The sequence below is a fragment of the Amblyraja radiata genome, chromosome 22, assembly GCF_010909765.2.
Source record: "Amblyraja radiata isolate CabotCenter1 chromosome 22, sAmbRad1.1.pri, whole genome shotgun sequence".
NCBI classification, from domain to species: domain Eukaryota; kingdom Metazoa; phylum Chordata; class Chondrichthyes; order Rajiformes; family Rajidae; genus Amblyraja; species Amblyraja radiata.
Window position 1 is genome coordinate 16227873 of NC_045977.1, and position 19563 is coordinate 16247435.

Consider the following 19563-nt stretch of genomic DNA (forward strand, 5'->3'; position numbering starts at 1 on the left):
CTTCTTCAGACTGAAGGATAGAGAAGGCCAGAACAAAACAGGGTCGGCAACAGATGACCTCAGGAGGCTCCTATAGATCCCACCCTTCCTGAGGTTATCTGTTTTGTTCTGGACCTCTATTTTTCAGTATGAAGAAGGGTTCAAATCTGAAACGTCACCAATTCCTTTTCTCCAGAGATGCTGCCTGACCCGCTGAGTTACTTCAGCATTTTGTGTCTATCCTCGGTATAAATAAACATCACAAAATTTGAGATTCCTATGGTCCCGACAGGTTGGATGTCAGGACATTTCCACTGGTGGGAAAGACGGAAAAGGGGACGAGGTCGGGAGGGCCGATGCCCACTGGATAGCACTGTCATGACCGAGTCAGAGATTAATGGTTCAAGTCCCTCAACTTGACTTGGTTGCACTTTGCACTTCAAGCTTTTTGTTTGGGGTCTGCACAGCGGCACAGCGGTAGAGGTGCTGCCTTACAGCGGCAGAGACCCGGACTCGATCCTGACCATGGGCGCTGTCTGTGCGGAGTTTCTCTGTTCTGCCTGTGTCTGCATGGGTTTTCTCTGGGTGCTCCAGTTTCCTCCCACACTCCAAAGACATACAGGTTTAGCAGGGTCTCGACCCTTCTCTCCAGAGATGCTGCCTGTCTCGCTGAGTTACTCCAGCATTTTGTGTCTACCTCAGGTTTGTAGGTTAATTGGCTTTGGTAAAGCTGTAAATTGTCCCTAGTATATAGGATAGTACTAGTGTACGGGGTGTCCGCTGGTCGGCATGGATTAGATGGGCCGAAGGGCCTGTTTCCATGCTGTATTTAAGTCTAAAGTCTAAGTCTAAAGGTCAATGATTTAAAGTTGAAGAATTGGAGGAATGTTTCTCAAGGAAGTGATGAATCTGTGGGGTTTTTGAACGTGGATCTTTGTGGATATTTAAAGAGGAAAAGTAGATACTGTATATCTTTGAAAGATTGGAGAACTGTTAGATCAGCCATGACCCTATTGAATAGTGTAGCATCCTTGTGGGGCCGAATGGTCTAATTCCTGTTCCCATTTTCTGGTGTTCCTATGAAAGCTAAAGAATGGGTAGGTTTCGTGGAGTTCGCCGCGAGCACAGACTTGATGGGTCCAATGGCCTGTTTCTAAGCTGTGGGTCTATGGTGGGTTCTGCTGGCTCTCAGTTAAATAAGTGGATTAGCGATCCTGCGTCCCATAATTGTATCTGCTGCTCGCAGCTGCAGGCTGGATTTGAAAGTTTAAAGAGAGGAAACGTTGAAAAAAAGAAAAGAAAATACTTCAAATGGCAGAGATTCAAATAATTTCTGAATGGACAACCCAGTTTCTCAAAGGAAGCAATGGCAAATCGTTTGGCTGTTATTTGGCTGCTCAAGAGGTGTTTGGTGATGTGTTTTAACTGGTCATCAGCCAAAGCTATAAATAAGGAGTCATGTACAAGGAAAATTACAGTCTATAATATTAAATACTGTTTGTCGGCCATTCTTGAAGTATGTCCTTATAATACATGATACAGCACCAAGGCGTAGCAGTGCTCCTAATGGATAAAGCATTAGGAATACATCATAAGCTAATGAAAGGAGAGGTGAAGGTCTCTTTAGACATTAGACATAAAGCAGGGAAACAGGCCCTTCAGCCCACCGGGTCCACGTTGGCCAGCGAACACCCCATATATTCCCACAATCCTACTGCCACACTAGGGCCAATTTTACAATTTTACAATTTTACCTAAGCCAATTAATCTACAAACCTGCCCATCTTTTGGAGTGCAGGAGGAAACCGGAGCAGCTGGAGAAAACACGCACGTTACAGGGAGAGAGTGCAAACTCTGTTCAGACAGCACCCATAGTCAAGATCGAACCTGGGTGTCTGGCGCTGTGAGGCAGCAACTCTACCGCTGCGCCACTGTGCCGCCCCACCACATTAATATACCTCAACACTCAGGATAGATTCATAGTTACAAATTCACTTTCTGGTAATAGAAACATAGAACATAGAACATAGAACATAAAATATAGAACATAGGAGGTAGAATATAGAACAGTACAGCACAGAAACAGGCCCTTCGGCCCACTATGTTTGTGCCGAACATGATGCCCAGTTAAACTGATCACTGCCTGTATGTGATCCATATTCCTCTATCCCCTACACTTCCCTGTGCCTATCTAAAAGCCTCTTAAACCCCTATTGTGAGTGTTGTGAAGTCACTTCCTACTTTAAGTAATATTATCGCTTGGGCATTGTACATAGCTACTACGTAAGTAAGTGAGAGGGGGGCGTCTTTAAGCTGGCTCCAGAGGAAAATTCCAGCGATGAACTTATTAAATGAGAGCTGCCCCTTATTGAAGCCGGCAGCGGAGAGTGGAGAGGGCAGACAACGTTGCTTTTGCCACTGATGGTTCTCGAGTGGCACACCTTCAACATCCCCAAGTCTGAGACGCACCAAAGTGTCCAGTCATCGGCTGACTGAAAGGTTCTGTGATCAAACGTCTGAGCTTACAGCTGGCAGGAGGGTTGAGGAGTCTATTGATGTTTTGTAAACCTAGAACTTCAGACTGAAAACGAGCCATTTGACCTGGTGCCAGCAAGCCTGATGTAAAGCTGGAAAATGGCAGCGGGAACCCAGGGTACATTTTTGAGGTGAATTCAAACGTACGCATGTTAAAATAAACACAAGAAGGAAGGAAGTAGCCCTGGACTACAACACTTAGAAGACGCCAAGTATTTTTTTAAAAACTGGATGTCAAACTACAGAGCTACCACCAGCATTTAAACCATGTTGGTGAGATGTAGGAAGACCACTTCTAATTAATGAAATGCTTCCTTGAAATGAATGCATACACCCTCTGCAAACGTTTCATCATGCCCTCTGCAAAACCTCAGGCAAACTGTTCCGTTTGTTGATTGGGAAAGAGGTTAATTCTAGCCAGCCTGACGCTGATAAAAACAAACTTAGCTTCCCCAGCCAATGTTTTCAGCATATTACCTAATGATCATTGCACAACCTGCTGCAGCATGCTGCACACAACACGGCAACAGTGAAAGATAAAAGCATTTTTATAGCAACCTTTGTAGTCAGGGAGTACCCCAAGGAGGCTTACAGCCAATGGAATCATTTTTTAAGTACAAACCACTGTTATAATGAAATGCACAAGCAATCTCCAACAAACAGAAGTGACACCATACTAAGAGAAAGAGTGCAGAGAAGATTTACGAGGATGTTGCCAGGACTCGAGGGCCTGAGCTGCAGGGAGAGCTTGAGCAGTCTAGGTCTCTAGTCCTTGGAGCGGAGGAGGATGAGGGGTGATCTTATAGAGGTGCACAAAATCACTAGAGGAACAGATTGGGTAAACGCACCGAGTCTCTTGCCCAGAGTAGGGGAATCGAGAACCAGAGTACATAGGGTTAAGGTGAGGGGGGAAAGATATAATAGGAACCTGAGGACTAACCTTTTCCCACAAAGGGTGGTGGATGTATTGAATGAACTGCTAGAAGAGGTAGTTGAGGCAGGTACTATCGCAGTGTTTAAGAAACATTGAGACAGGTACATGGATAGGACAGATTTAGAGGGATATGGGCCGAATGCAGGTAAGTGGGACTAGTGTAGCTCGGACATGTTGGTTGATGTGGGCAAGTTGGACCAAAGGGCCTGTTTCCACACTGTGTAACTCTATGACTATGACTCAATAACATAGATCAGTAGAGCACTAGAACAGGCCCTTCGGCCCACAATGTTTGTGCCGAACATGATGGCAAGAACATCACTTATCTGCCTGCACATAACCCATATCCCTCCATTCCCCGCATATCCATGTTCATATTAAACCAAGAAAGAATTGCTGGAAATACTCAGCAGGTCAAACAGCATCTGTGGATGGAGGAACATGGTTATAGTTTTTGGGCACATACTGCTGAAAATTCTGGTGGAAGATCACAGACTGTAAAATAAGGTCATAGGTTCATAAGTTATAGGAGCAGAATTTGGCCATTCAGCCCATCAAGTCTACTCCACCATTCAATCATGGCTGATCATTCCCTCTCAACCCCATTCTCCTGCCTTTTCCTCATAACCCCTGACACCCATACTAATCAGGATCCTGTCAATCTCCGCCTTAAAAATACCGAATGACTTGGCCTCCACAGCCTTCTCTGGCAATGAATCCCACAGATTCACCACCCTCTGACTAAAGAAATTCCTCCCCCTCTCCTTTCTAAAGGCACATCCTTTCATTTTGAGGCTATGGTTATGGCCTCTGGTCTCTGGACTCTCCCACAAGTGGAAACATCCTTTTCTCCTCATCTACTTTCTAAAGATACATCCTTTTATTCTGACTACTTGAAAGTGAAATATTTGGTGCATTTTTATATTCTGGGCCCTGATTTCCTGATTAGTTATCTGGAGGACATGACTTATTGTGCATTATATAGCGTAGTTGATGGCTGATGCTGCTCTTAATGTCACTTATCATGGCTCCACCATTACCCTGATTAGCAAAACCAAGTGGCAAAGCCCAACATTAAATCTGAAGGCAATGTTTATTGCCATTAGCATTCAGTTTCAATTTATTATAGAAACTTAGAAGTTGATGCCTGAATTTATTTCTAGTAAGCAAAATGCCCAATTTTACCAAACAGTGCTCATTGTGTTTTTGATTTTCAGTTTTTGGACTGAATTCTGTTTTTAATTTGTGTCTCTGTGATGTCTTTATTACTTATTTTATTCTGATGATATGTTTTTATTCCTATTGATCTATGTAAGGTGTCCTTGAGATGTCTGAAAGGCGCCCATTAAATAAAATTTATTATTATTATTATTATTGGTATTGGAGAACAGGAAAGAAGAAAAGGTCCCGTCGACCCTGATTCTCAGTCTGAAGAAGGGTTTCGACCCGAAACATCACCTATTCCTTTTCTCCAGTGATGCTTCCTGACCCTCTGAGTTACTCCAGCTTTTTGTGTCTACCTCTGGTGTAAACCAGCATTGCCTGTTCCTTCCTACTCTAATTAATATTGGTTTATTGTTGTTACATGTACCATGTAACACAGTGAGAAACTTTATTTTGTGTCCTGTCCAAGCAGATCATACCGTGCATGAGAGAAATCATACCACACATGAGTACAACAGGTAGCGCAAAGGAGAAAGGAAAATGAGTACATAACATAGCGTTACTGCTTCAGAAAAAGTGTAGATTTCTTTTAAAAAGTGCATGGGTTGCAATGAGGTTGATTGGAAGATCGTGAATAAATCCTCAGCATATGAGAGGCCCGTTCAATTGAATTGAAAACATTTTATTAGCCAAGTATGTATACTTACAAGGAATTTGCCTTGGTGCTTTGCTCACAAGTAACAACACAATATACAGTAGACAATTAAAAATAAATCATTATAATTTAAACATGTGAGGAATTAAATAAAATACCAGAGCAAAAGGAGGCTACAGACTTTTGGCTGGTGAGTAGAGCTACTGCTCATGGAAAAAAGCTGTTTTTATGTCTGACTGTGGCGGCTTTGACAGTCCGGAGTCACCTTCCAGAGGGAAGTGCTTCAAAGAGTTTGTGGCCAGAGTGAGAGGGGTCAGAGATAATCTTACCCGCTCGCTTCATGGCCCTTGCAGTGTGTAGTTCGTTGATGGGGGGGGGGGGATGGTTGCAGCTAACAACCTTCTTGGCTGATCGAACGATGCACTGCAGCCTCTGGATGTCGTGCTTGGTGGCCGAGCCAAACCAGACCATGATGGAGAAGGTGAAGATAGACTCTATGATGGCAGTATAAAACTGGCTGTCAAGTGTCAGATAAATGGGGAAGAAGTTGTTCTTGTATCTGATGGTAGATGTTTTCAAGGTTTTGTATCTTCTGACCATTGTGTGAGTTGTCCTTGATTTCCTGAGGCAACATGAAGTGTAGATGGAGTCGATGAAGAGGAGGCTGATTCGAGGCTGATGGACTGGATTGCATCCATAACTCTCTGCAATTACCTGCAGCCTTGGTCAGAGCAGTTGCCATGCCTCTGAGAACTGAAAAATCCTCAAATTGGACAAAGAATTAAAAAAAACATTCCAGCTCGATGTATATTGAACAATAATCTTTTTTTTTCCATTTCCAAGGTCTGTTATGATTGTTTCTGGTGATTAATAACCCAATTAGTCTAAAACTCATCTCATATTCATATCAAATACAAAACGTTAAATGCTTATCTGTCGAAAGCTTCACCTTAATGAGCTGAAATTCATTAAGATTCACTTGGAATTAACATCCAACTGGAATTGGATGTGGTGTAGAATTAATATCTTTAAAAATAAAATACATTATTCTAATGGTACTCACCATTTAATAATTGACTTCATTAGTATTCTTCACGCAGAAACAGTTACAGTAATTACAGCAATGTTAAATCCCAGAACGCCATTGAAAATGCCATTAAGTTTCTCAATGCTACTCACAATCACTTTTTGCCACCTGCAGTTGAAGTACTGTAAAGTTATTAGTCATAGAGTTATACAGAACGGAAACAGGCCCTTTGGCCCAACTCGTCCGTGTAGACCAAAATGCCCCATCTAAGCTAATCCCATTTGCGCATGTTTGGCCCATATCTCTCTATCCTTTCCCATCTTTGTACCTGTCCAAGTGTTTTTTAAATGCTGTTATAGTGCCTGCCACAACTAACTCCATTGGCAGCTCATTCCATATACCCACCACCCTCTGAGTGAAAAAGTTGCCCCTCAGCTTCCTATTAAATCTTTCCGTTCTCACCTGAACCATATGTGTTTCGATTCTTAATTCTCCCTACCCTGGGCATTCACCCTATCTATTCCTCATGATTGTGTACACCTTGATAAGATCACCCCTCGGCCTCCTGCGCTCCTGTGCTGAAATAACGTCCCAGCCCATGCAAACATTCCCGAAAGCTTAGACTCTCAAGCCCTGGTAAGTTCCTTATAAATCTTTGCTGCATTCTTTCCAACTTTATGACACTCTTCCTACAGTAGAGAGACCAAAACTGAACACAATACTCCAAATGCAGCCTCATCAAAGTCTTCTACAACTGTAACATAACATCCCAATATCTCTGTTGAAGAATCTGAAGAGTCTGAAGAAGGGTCTCAACCCGAAACGTCACCCATTCCTTCTCTCCAGAGATGCTGCCTGTCCCGCTGTGTTACTCTAACATTTTGTGTCTACTTTCGATTTATACCAGCATCTGCAGTTCTTTCCTACACGTCCCAACTTCTATACTCAGTACCCGGACTGATGAAGTCCATTCTACCAATAGCCTTCTTTACCACCCTGTCTACCTGTGATGCCACTTTACCTGCAGTCCTAGACACCACTGCTCTACCACACTCGCCAGGGCTCTGCCATTCACTGTGAAGGCCCTGGCCTGGCTTGACTTCCCAAAATACAACTTACCTTCTCAATAAACAGAGTCATATTTTTTCTCCCTCCATCCCACCTCACATCGCTCAGTTCAGAAGTAAGTCATAAGTGATAGGAATAGAATTAGGCCATTCGGCCTATCAAGTCTACTCCACCATTCAATCATGGCTGATCTATCTGTCCCTCCTCACCCCAATCTCCTGCCTCCTCCCCATAACCTCTGACACCTGTACCAATCAATCAGTTGAATGGTAAGTGAAAATCTGTGGGATACGGCATGGTATCGAGTTAATGATGGTTTATGAAAGAATTTAACTGAAGCAAAACATTGGAAATAAAATACATAAAATAAAATTAGGACATTTGGAAATACAGCAGGTCAGATAGCGTAAAAGGGAAGATAAATGTAGATTTAAGGGGCTGTCCCACTGCGGCGACGTAATCTGCGAGTTTAGAAGAGTTTGCCCTCGACTCAAACTCGCAGCATGGTCAACACGTGGTCCTGGAAGGTCCTATGAGGTCACTGGAACTCTCCTTCATGCTCGATGGAATACTTGTGGCCTCAGTTTGGTCGAGGAAAATTTTGTCAGCATGTTGAAAAATTTTCCGCGAGTAAACATTGGTCGCCATGGTTGTTTTGAACTCATAGTGCAGTGGAGTGGGGTCGCTATGTAGTTACAGGCAGTCGAGGGCAGCCGTAGGTAATCTCCTTCACTGACTGGGCATTTTAATTGGCTCATTGGAGTTTTCAGAGCCAAGGAAAACTGGTTCTGAAACGTTAAATGCCCGCTAAACTTTATTATAAGTTGTCTGGCTTCTTGAAAGTGTCTCCACTCCTTCTCCCCCCTTTATCCCCCCTTTCTCCCCCCTTCTCTCTCCCCTTCTCTCTCCTTCTCTCTCCCTCTCTCCCCCTCTCTCCCCCTTTCTCCCCTTCTCTCCCCTTCTCTCTCCTTCTCTCCCCCTCTCTCCCCTTCTCTCCCCCACCCCCTCCCCGCTCTCTAAAGGACTGTGTAGTACACTGTGCAGCCGTCTTTTACCTTCCTCTTCATCGCGGGTGTGAATTTCAGACAGTGCTCCCCCGCTTTCCCTGGCCCCCGCATTTGCAATGTGTGTGTGTGTGTGTGTGTGTGTGTGTGTGTGTGTGTGTGTGTGTGTGTGTGTGTGTGTGTGTGTGTGTGTGTGTGTGTGTGTGTGTGTGTGTGTGTGTGTGTGTGTGTGTGTGTGTGAGTGTGTGTGCGGCCGGTCAACCTGGCTCGCAGTTTCTTCGCTGAGCTCGAGGTTTTCCAGGCGAGTGCCCTCGAGCTTAAAGGTTGAAGACAGTCGCTGTAAAGTCGCGCCAGTGGGACAGGCCCTTTACCATTTCACATTGATGACCTCTCATTAGGAATAACTTATAGTGTGTGGGAAGGAACTGCAGATGCTAGTTTATACCGAAGATAGACACAAAATGCTGGAGTAACTTAATGGGTCAGGCAGCATCTCTGGAGAAAATGGGTAGGTGACGATTCGGGTCGGAAACCTTCTTCAGACAGCAGTCTGACCCAAAAGTCACCTATTCCTTTTCTCCAGAGATGCTGCCTGACCTGCCGAGTTACTCGAGCATTTTGTGTCTATCTTAGGAATAACTTACAGTTGTCTCATCAGAAACTGTTTATGATGTAGCGGAAAAGCTTATTCATACTTCACACAGGAACATTTTTACATCTTAAAATATTATTTTAACCAGCCAAAATAATACGAGTTAAAGATTGGTTTCAGAATAGCTGTATCTTTGAAAGTGAGCTCTTTATTTCTTGGCTGCCGGGGGCGGAAGCCTATATAAATACTGTCTGGAGTTATCTATTTTTCTATGACTTAACTGGTTTAACTAAGATTTTGTTGTTCGTATTTATGAATTAATTGTGCCAAATCTGACACAGTTTATGTCTCTTAATGTCTATGTGTTTGTAGAGTTTGTAGAATATTTAAAATTAATAAGGTGATTAGATCTATTCTGAGGCTCTCGCTCAGGGTAATTGAGTGACACAAATATCTGAAGAAGGGTCTCGACCCGAAAACATGGACATCGCCTGTCCATGTTTTCCAGGGATGCTGCTTAACCCGTTAATTCACTCAAGCACTTTGTGTTTCCTCCATCTTCATTTATATTGCAGGAAGGAATTGCAGATGCTGGTTTAAACCCAAGATAGACACAAAATACTGGAGTAACTCAACGGGACAGGCAGCATCTCTGGAGAGAAGGAACGGATGACTTTTCGGGTTAGGACCTGGAGAAGGAGGGTCTCGACCCACTGAGTTACTCAAATATTTTGTGTCTATCTTCGTTTATATCGTACCTTTCACAGGTTTGGGGGTGTTCCAGTTATATAGCCAACGATTAAGGTAGCATGGCAGGTGAGTAGTTAATTAAACTACCTCATAACTCCAGTATAATTTAGACTTTAGACTAGAATTTAGAGATACAGGCCTTTCGGCCTACCGAGTCTGCAGCGACCAAAGATGACCGTGTACACTGGCCCTATCCCACACATTAGGGACAATTTACAATTTTACCGAAGCCAATTAACCTACAAACCTGAATGTCTTTGGAGGGTGAGAGGAAACTGGAGCTCCCAGAGAAAACCCACGCGGTCACAGGTAGAACATACAAACTCCGTACAGACCGCACCCGTGGTCGGGATTGAACCTGTGTCTCTGTTGTTGTAAGGCAGCAAGTCTACTACTGTGCCGCTCTGATCCTAACCATAAGTGCTGACTGTATGGAGTTTGCATGTTCCCTATGTGGGTATCTGTCAACATCCCTGGTGTTGGTTGCTAGGTTAATTGACCACTGTAGGTCACCCCTGGTATAGGTAAATATCAAAAGAATCAGAGGAGAGAATGGACATGTGAAAGTGTTTTTTTGTGGATCTCTAGATGGGTTTATTGTCACGAGTACCAAGGTACAGTTAAAAGCCTTCTGTTGCATGCTATTCAGTCAATGAAAAGAATATACATGATTACAATCAAGCCATCCACAGTGTACAGTGTATAACATTTAATGCAAGATAAACAGTGGCACTGTGGTTGAGTTGCTGCCTTACAATAGCACCAGAGACCCAGGTTCGAACATGACTAGGCTTTGCAAATTGTAAATGTTTCCAAATGTGTAGGATAGTGCTAGTGTATGAGCTAATTACTGGTCAGCTCTCACCCGTTTAAAAAAAATCTCCGACACTTCCCTCCCATTTAAACAAACGGTCTGATGCAGGGTCTCGACCTGAAACATCACCTGTTGCTTTTCTCCAGAGATGGTACCTGACCTGCTGTGTTACTCCAGCATTTTGTGTCTATCTTCAGTGGCAATAGATAATAGACAATAGACAATAGGTGCACGAGTAGGCCATTCGGCCCTTCGAGACAGCCAATGTGATCATGGCTGATCATCCAAAATCAGTACCCCGAATACTCTATTGTGTGTATATTCAGAGGTGACGGAGATGGGTTTATATTTGCACAGCTAAGGATTCATAGGATATGGTAGACAGACAAAAAATTTGAGTTGTACCTTTTGAGCACTGCCTTTTTCAGTGGGCCCACTGGTGTTAATAAGCTGTGCAGCGTATTCCTGCTCAACATTCTTGTAAGTGGTCTGGAGTTGTTGTGCTCGGGTGCGTATGATCTAAACCCAAGTTCAATCTGAACTACAGCAGTGCTTTTCCTCACAACTATACAGAGAATTAAAGGTGGTTATGAGTTTATTACAAGAGTGGAATATAATCAAAAGGGAGTTTGCTTAATGTCTCAAGCTACGAAACCCTTTCAGTGCTTTCTGGAGAGCATCCAAGAAACTGACAAGCCATTGCTTGATCAAGCAAAGCCGAATATCCAGCCCCCTTTTTCACCGCGTTTGTTAAGTGAAATTCATTTTCAAGATAAGTTAATTTGAAGTTGGCATCACTCTGTGAAATTCCACAGCAGAAAGAACAGATCTGACAACTGAATCCAGGTTAGGCTAACAGCAGCTGAAAGGAAGAGGTCTGTGCTGAAAGAAATAATATTTGATTTTCTGAACTATAATACTTTTCCCTCTGACTGAGTAAATACCATTTGATTTTGTTGGCGTGCAGATAGGAAAAAAAAAGGTTGGTTGGTAAAGTGATGCATTGGTCTGTTCTATGATAACTTGTTCTTTCTGCAGAGGCCAATGCCTCATGGTGGAATCAGGTACCAGTCTTGGCTCCAGAGTCATTCATTGAGTCACAGAAGAACCATTGACTCTTGGACTTCTCTTCTGAAGCCTTTCGCTTTCCTCCAACCCAAGCGTCACTGAAGTGGTCGGAGCTGGGAATTCAGATGGATATTTTGACTAGTTTGCACAATTGCCCATTTGTTAGGTTCAGCCTTAAAGGTCAAGTCACTGTTGGTTAAACTCACAAAGACAAGTGCGAAGGAGGTTTTCGCAAACCAGCTCAATTACTTCAGGCCCGCAACCAAGGGCAACTTGGCTGTGAGTTCATTTTCTTGGCTGAAGGCCAATTCAGTAAACACTTTTTTTTCTTCTCCTTGGATTTATTGAGCCAAGAAAAGCTTCAATAGGAGAAAAAAAACTGGCTCGGAGTCTTTGATTTCCCCCGCCTTAAATCCTGTGAGTCAAACTATTTTGTTACAAGCAGCTGGCTCACGTGACTCTGCGGAGTTTTATTTGAATTAAATGGCCACACGCAATTCATACTTTGGTAATGATAGATTACTGGGCTCCAAGAACAAATACTGAAAGCTGAAAGTGGCCCACACACAGGTAATTCTTATTTGGGAAGATATTAAGTTACTTGCATTGCACTGATTTAAGCTTCAGTACCATCTCTTGTCCTGCAAACAATGTATCAGAGATAGGGAAACTCAATACTTTTCAATGAGTTTCCTTGGGCAAGCATTCAAAATGGATGCCAAACGTGACATCTGTGATTAACTTTGCCAGAGCACCAGTAAAGTAGGTTCTTCACTGAGCCTCTCAAATCCACAACTTCTAACACATGGGAGGATATCAACCTTTCCCTTTAGATCATAAACCATCACAACTTTGACACTCAATATCTTTCTTTTATGACCATTGGGCCACAATCTTGGAGGTCACACCTTATAAAATTGTTACATCATCTTTCCACAGGTAAGAGTCTAGAACAATGGTGCTCAACATCCATTGTTCAGATCTCCATGGTTGCTGCACCCGGTTCTCCACACGGTCACAAGGAGAACGTGCAAACTCCATACAGATGGCACCCATGGTCAGGTTTGAACCCGGGTCTCTGGCGCGGTAAGGCAGCACTGTGCCACTGTGCCACTGAGCCGCCAACTGAGATATGTGTTGTGTGTTTGGAGTTGATTTGCTTGAGGTGCTGTTAAGTACTTTTTGTAAAGTGTCCATGAGACACTGGCAACTGTGAAACATTTGCAGACACATTTGCAGAATAACAATGATTAGCATCCTTTTGGTGGGCTGGTGCAGAATATTAAGCCATATGTGATATACTGAGAATTAGTAAATTTGATCTAAATTTGCCTTGGTCATAAAAGACAGAGAAGGTGTTTTTCCGACTGGGGGACTATCCAGTGGTGTTCCGCAGAGATCATCACTGGACCTCTTTTGTTTGTGATATATATTAATGATCGGGATGAAAATACAGGTGGTCTAGTTAGTACACTTGGAGATGACACCAAAGGTTGCCAAAGAATATGGCGGGATATCGATCTTGTGGAGATTTGGGTGAAGAACCGGCAGATTGACTTTTGACTGAGCAAATGCGAGGTTCTGTATTTGAGGAAGCTGAATGCAAGAGCAAAGTATATGATAAATGGCAGGATCATTGATGTAAAGAGGGATCTTGGGGTGCAAGTCCATCTGAAAATGGTAATGCAGCTGATAGGGTTGTAAAGAGGGGATATAGCAGTATTGCCTCATTTGGTCAGGGCATTGAATATAAAAGTATAAAAGCTGTACAAAACTTTGATTGGGCCACATATAGAGCAGCACAGTGGCGCAGTGGTAGAGTTGCTACCTTAAAGTGCCAGAGACCCGCGTTCGATCCTGACTACGGAGTTTGCACGTTCTCCATGTGACCGCTCGGGTTTTCTCCGGGTGCTCCGGTTTCATCTCACATTCCGAAGTTGTGCAGGTCTGTAGGTTAATTGGCTTCTGCAAATTGTCCCCAGCATGCAGGATAAGAACTAGTGCATGGGTGATCGCTGGTCAGCGTGGGGACGTTGGGCTGTAACTAACAAAAGTACATTAGTTGGCAATTATTGGCTAAAAAGACTAAGAATCAAAAGGGGAGACTTGTTTAATGCCCATGAAAATAGTGTGAGATCATGCTTTAAATTCCCAGCAGACAAACATGAAAAAGTCTTGCATTACTGGCTACAAGGGGATTATGACAGAAGCCACCTCGTGGCGATCCCCGGAAATGACGACACGATGCACTCTGCGACGCGTCGGGCGACCAATTCTGTCAACATGTTGGATGGCGACAGAAGCCAACAGCGAGCTATGCATCGTCTGACACACGAGCGAGCGAACTGGCTACAAGGCACATATACAGTACATCAAGGCTAATGCCATGGCATATATTGTGAACCTCGGCCAGCATACGATTGTCTGACGTCATATGGAAGAAACCGGTCCCAGTGAAAACAACACAAAACCAAGGAGCAACTCCAATCATTGATTGATTTCAATGATTTTCCACATGGAATGAGGCCATTCTATGGACCAGTCCAGCCCAGCCATCAATCACCCTATTCTGGGATTTTTTGTTAAATCAACTGCCAGCCCACCAGCCGTGAGCGAGCTGCCAGCACCAGGCTTGAGGGACTGAGCTGCCACCCCAAGAATCCATTTGGCCCACAAAGTCCATACTAGCAGAACAAAACTATGGTGAGTTCATGAGTAAGGACAAAACAGCACAAAATGATTTTGTCCAAAGCTTGATTTTGACAGAAAGAGAATGTTTTAACATGGATAATATCGAGGCTCAAGCTCTAGCATGTTCTCCTTAAGGCTGCATTCCATTTGCAAAAGTAATTACAAAAATTAATCCAATCTTTAAACACAATTTGTCATGATAATGGATTGTCAAAGTTAGATTACTGATTTAAATACACTAAATGGTTCTATATTATAGCTCCTTGTTATCGCACTTTTGCATCCACTCCCTACACACTAATGGCCATTTACAGAGGCAAATTAACCTACAAACCTGCATTTCTTTGGGATGCGGGAGGAAACCGGAGCACCTGGAGGAATCCTACGTGGTCACAGGGAGAATGTGCAAACTCCGCATAAACCGCAGCCTATGTCAGGATTGAGCCCAGGACACTGCTGCTGGGCTGTGGAGAGATGGAATGGGTAACGTTTCGGGTTGAGACCCTTCTTCAGGCAGCTTTAAACCAGTATCTGCAGTTCCTTCCAACTTTTGTATAAGAATCTACTCTATACTCTTATACAAAACTGTTATTCAGACTCACCTCATCTGAAAGACAATAGACAAGAACTTGCAAGGTTTGGATCATTGGCCCAGGATTATCTTCGAATACTACAGCTCTTTTCTCAATCTTTGTACTTCAGAAGAAATTTTCATTACCGCCATATAATGGTTAAATAAAATAAATGCTCCTTGTTCAACCAGAATCTGGGATTAAAATTGGATAGCCTATCAAGGGCAAATTTCAAACCATTCTTGCGGCAGTAAGATCAGAAATATGGCAGAATACAAACACTTTTGTGGATACGATTGAACATAACTTCAGAATGATCCGATTAGTGAGGACAGAGCCGGATCTTCCAACCTACTTCATTCTGGACATTTGACTTTGTCCCTGGAACTAATGTGCTACAATGCTGAGAACAACATTCTGCACTTTGTATCTTTCCTTTTGCTCTACCTAGTGTAGAGAAGTGAGAAAATGCACACCTCCAGATTCAGGGGCTGTTTCTTCCCCGCTGTCATCAGGCAACTGAACCATCCTACCAACAACTAGAGAGCAGCCCTGAGTTACTATCTACCTGATTGGAGACTCTCGGACCTTATGAAGGAAATGATAACTAATATTTTGAGTGAAGAGGTTTCTCCAGTTCCTATTATAGTTGCTACATAAATATCCCTGGGGCTTAGGAGGCTAAAGGGTAATCTTTCGAAGTATCTAAACTCATGGATGTGGTAAATAGCCACAGTCTTTTCCCCGGCGTTAAATGTTCTGAAGCTAGAGGGAAGAGGTTTATGATGTGCGGTGAAAGATTTAAAAGAGACCCCAGTGAATTTCTTCTGCACCTTCTGCAAAGCTTCCAACATCCTTCCTATGTGGGAGGTGGATTAAGAACCGACCTCTGAAGCAGTGACATAAGTCAAGAAACCATGGTCATCTATTTTAATAAGTAACTACAATGCCTGAGCCCCTCACATATCTAAATACACCTGATTTTGTGTGGCAATTAGAAACTGCACATAATGCTCCATATTGGGGTGGGAGATTGCAACTTTCACCCTGTTTCGACGAATGCAATCAACAAATGCAAATAAGATCAAATAGAACAAGTTGTCCTACAACTTTAGGCTGTGCATGCCATACGCAAGAAGAAGGTGCTCCATATAGATTTAGAGATACAGCGTGGAAACAGGCCCTTCTGCCCATCATGTCAATGCCAACCAACCCGTACACTGGTTCCATGTCAATACATGTTAGGGGCAATTTATAATTCAATCCTAAGCAATTATAACACATATTTCATTGTTTCAGATCCATTATCTTCTGTACTTCACCCGAGAACATAGAAATATGCTGAATTTCCCACTGTAGTTATATATCTGCTCATGATAGAATGATCTGCTATTGAATCACCATTCCTTTGTTAAGCCTTGTAATTTATTTGATAAAGACCCCACTCCTTTGGTGGCACATGAACTCACTGAATCATTATGACAATCTCCACTGCAAGCATGTCCAGTCATCTATCACAGAGTGAAGAATTAATGTGGCAAAACTTACACCGGAATGAATGACATGAATGATTAGTATGGGTGTCAGGGGATATGGGGAGAAGGCCGGAGAATGGGGTTAGGAGGGAGAGGTAGATCAGCCATGATTAAATGGCGGAATAGTCTTGATGGGCTGAATGGCCTAATTCTGCTCCTATCACTTATGACCTTATGATGTATACCGTCCTGTTTGCAATGAAAAGATTTGATTGAATAGCATTCAAAACAAAGCTTTTTACGGTACCTCAGTGCACGTAACAATGATAAACCTAAACCTTAGCCTATTTGTACTTTTATCTTGCAATCTTGCTGCTTCCTGCCTCATCCACCGGTGGTAAGGACGCTGTTTATTGAAACATCGTTCAACATTAGGTTGATTATCTCCCCTTGCATTAATTGTACTGCTTCGGAACTGCACGGGGGGGGGGTTGAATGCATCTTTTAGAGTGCATGAAAAGATATTTCCATTGTCAGAGGCTTAGACTTTTACTGCTGCATTCTAAAGCCCCTGTCCCACTGTACGAGGTAATTCAAGAGTTCTCCCGAGTTTTCCCCTGATTCGAACTCGGAGAATGTCCGTAGCGGGTCCGTAAGAGTTCGTGGATGCCTCGTAGCGGCTCGTACGAGTAAAAAGTAACAATTTTTTTCATCACGAGTATCTTTTTACTCGTGGACATTTTTCACAGTGTTGAAAAAAAGTCATGAGTCTACCGGATTCCCCCTGTACCTACCGTTAACATTACGAGGCACTACGAGACTTCCACAAACTCCTACGGACCCGCTACGGACAATCTCCGAGTTCGAATCAGGGGAAAACTCGGGAGAACTCTTGAATTACCTCGTACAGTGGGACAGGCCCTTAACACTTAAACTATCATTGTGTTTGAGCTTGGCGATTGAATACATGCCTTGGCACTTTTTTGCTGCCATTTCCAATGCAATCTTGCAGGCCCGATCAAACGTCAGGCTACTTGTGCCAAACAGTTTGAACTGAATCCTGTCATCGTCGAAGTCATAGAACTATCTAAGCCACAGGGCACCGTTTAGATCACAACATCGTAATGTGTGCACAGAGCTTTCAATGCAAAATTATATTCACTGACAATTTCCCCTGCTCTTTGATTCCTCACATGGAACTGAGAACTCTCTGCAATTCCAAGTGACTGTGAGTTGACATATTCTCTGGTCCACTTCTATCAGGTCTCTGTCAATAGAAAAACTTTTTCATACTCTCTAACACCTTGTGCATCTCCAATATTCTCAAAACCTCTACTTTGAGAATACTAGGTGCGGCATAGTGGCGTAGCAGTAGAGTTGCTGCCTTACAGCACCAGAGACCCGTTCAATTCTGACTACAGGTGCTGTATTATAGTAGTTTGTACGTTCTCCCTGTGACTGGGTGGGTTTTCTCCGGGTGCTCCGGTTTCCTTCCACATTCTGAAGACGTGCAGGTTTGTAGGTTAATTGGCTTCGGTAAAAAGTTGTGAATTGTCCCTTGTGTGTAGGATAGTGTTAGGATAGTGGTAGTGTTAGTGCATGGGGATCGCTGGTCGGTGCGGACCCGGTGGGCCGAAGGGCCTGTTTCTGCGCTGTATGTCTAAACCAAACTAAGCTAAACTAAACGCTCTGCAGAGCACGGTTCATGAGGTAGACTGACACGCCACACGCCCATGCAAGTGGCACGTGCCGTCGGAGGTAATTTTCCGCTTGTCAGCCTCTCCGCAGCCTAACTGATGTCAGCAGAGTCACAGTGAAACCCTGTGCAGGCCCGCCATGCACAAGGAAGAGATTGTGCTGGCCGGAGGCCGAGCTGATATCAAAACCATCGCGCCGTCCACACTCTCTGTCTGCCTGCCCACTGACTCCCTTGGTCTCTGTTATCTTTCAACAATAAACACATTCTCTTCCAAGTAAATGTGATTTAACCCTTAATGTAGACTGCAGGCAGTGTCAGTCTGCCCCCAAAGAGCTGGTTCCATTCAATACAAAAAAAGACTGATGGAGCTGTACCTGCAATGGGACTTGCTCAAAGGTTATCTTGTCCAAAAATAAGGAGGGGATACAAGCTAGACACCGCCAGGGTGGCATAGTGGTGCAGCGGTAGATTTGCTGCCTAACAGCGCCAGGGACCCGGGTTCGATCCTAACCGCGGCTGCTGGCTGTACGGAGTTTCTTCGTTCACCCTGTGACTGCGGCGTGGGTTTTTTCCGGGTGCTCCGGTTTCCTCCCACATGCAGAGTTGTAGATGTAGCCATCTCACAGACCAGATTCCCCACCAGTAACTAGGTAGATCTACACTTCATGCTACCTCAGGAAAACAGCCAACATACTCAAGGACCTTTTGCACCCTGGTCATTCCCTCTTCTCCCCTCCCTCCCATCATGCAGAAGATACATCTTCCCCACTGTATTCAGAACTACTGAATGACCCTCCCATAAACTAAAGTGTAGACTCGATCTTCCAACCTATCATACTGCAAACCTTGGTCTTTTTCTTCATAACTGTAACACTATAATGCTGTAATACTATATTCTGGCCTCTGGTATTTTTCTCTTTGGACTGCTTGTTATACTTGTGCAAGGCTTGATCCTACTCATGTGCTTGGCACAGTGGCGCAGCTGGTAGAGCTGCTGCCTCACAGTGCCAAAGACCCGGGATCGATCCTGACCTCAGATGATGTCTGTGTGGAGTTCGCTCACTCTCCCAGTCACTGCGCGGGTTTCCTCCGGGTGATCCAGTTTCCTCCCACAACCGAAAAGATGTGAAGGTTTGTAGGTTAATTGGCCTCTGTAAAATTGCCACTAATGTGTAGGGAGTGAATGCGAAAGTGGCATGACATAGAACTAATGTGATCGGGTGATTAATATGGACTCAATGGGCCAAAGGGCCTGGTTCCATGCTGTATGTCTAAACTAATTATTTTGCAAACTAGGTAGTTTGTTGGTTCACATGCTTGATCTATGGTGTGTTATCATTAATGTTTTATTATTATTAATGTTTAGTGTTTTCTGAGTCATTCGTAACTGTCACTGTATGTCATGTTGTTACTTGTGGGCGGAGCACCAAAGCAAATACCTTGTATGTGAATACTTGGCCAATAAACTTACTTACTTACTTAAACTAAAACTATAGTATGATTTAACTGGTAATGATTTTCACTGTATCTCAGTAC

The 19563-nt window shown here is 43.6% G+C and overlaps 1 long non-coding RNA gene across 1 annotated transcript; it reads left to right on the forward strand.

Moving 5' to 3' along the window:
- Window positions 1–711: 711 nt before the first annotated feature.
- LOC116985473 lies at window positions 712–13881 on the forward strand. Its single transcript, XR_004415276.1, has 3 exons — window positions 712–745; window positions 10323–10327; window positions 13785–13881. It is a non-coding gene; the product is annotated as an uncharacterized LOC116985473 (long non-coding RNA).
- Window positions 13882–19563: the final 5682 nt, after the last annotated feature.